A 697-nucleotide genomic window follows, 5' to 3' on the forward strand; every position below is an offset into this window, starting at 1 on the left:
ATTAGGGATTTTATAGAGATCTGGGACACCTTCAGGTTCAATGGTGTTTCTGAGGATGCTGTAAAACTGAGACTGTTTCCATTCTCTCTGAGGGACAAGGCTAAGAGCTGGTTACACTCTCTACCAGCTGGTTCAATTATGACTTGGGAGGATCTTACTTAAAAATGTTCTTACTAAATTCTTCCCTATGGCGAAGACAGCTGCAATGAGGAATGCTCTCACTCATTTTGCACAGCAATCGGGAGAATCTCTATGTGAAGCTTGGGAGCGCTACAAGGAGATGCTTAAGAAGTGTCCTCATCAATTGTTTTTACAATAGTTTGGGAGCACAATCTAGACCCATGCTTAATGCAGCATCAGGTGGAGCATTATGGGCAACGAGCTATAAGGAAGCGTATGAGCTAATTGAACTGATGGCAGCTAATGAATATCAGTATCTAACCCAGATATTTCCACAGGGCAAGGTAGCAGGAATTCTTAAAGTGGATACAACTACGACTATCACTGCCCAACTAAGGGCGTTGTCTATGAAGATCGATTCTCTGGCTAAGTATGGTGTTAATCAGATAACCAGAGTTTGTGAGTTTTGTGCAGGTTCGCATGCGACGGAGCAATGTGCTATATCTAGTGAATCGGCTCAGTTTGTGAACAACTTTTAGAAATCACAACCAGTTCCAGGCACTTATCATCTTGATAA

At 42.3% G+C, this 697-nt stretch overlaps 1 non-coding gene across 1 annotated transcript; it reads right to left on the minus strand.

Annotated features, from left to right (window-relative positions):
- Positions 1-202: 202 nt before the first annotated feature.
- LOC141681138 (small nucleolar RNA R71) lies at positions 203-311 on the minus strand. The gene has a single exon (XR_012558581.1). It is a non-coding gene; the product is annotated as a small nucleolar RNA R71 (small nucleolar RNA).
- Positions 312-697: the final 386 nt, after the last annotated feature.

This window comes from Apium graveolens, chromosome 8 (assembly GCF_009905375.1).
Source record: "Apium graveolens cultivar Ventura chromosome 8, ASM990537v1, whole genome shotgun sequence".
Taxonomy (NCBI): domain Eukaryota; kingdom Viridiplantae; phylum Streptophyta; class Magnoliopsida; order Apiales; family Apiaceae; genus Apium; species Apium graveolens.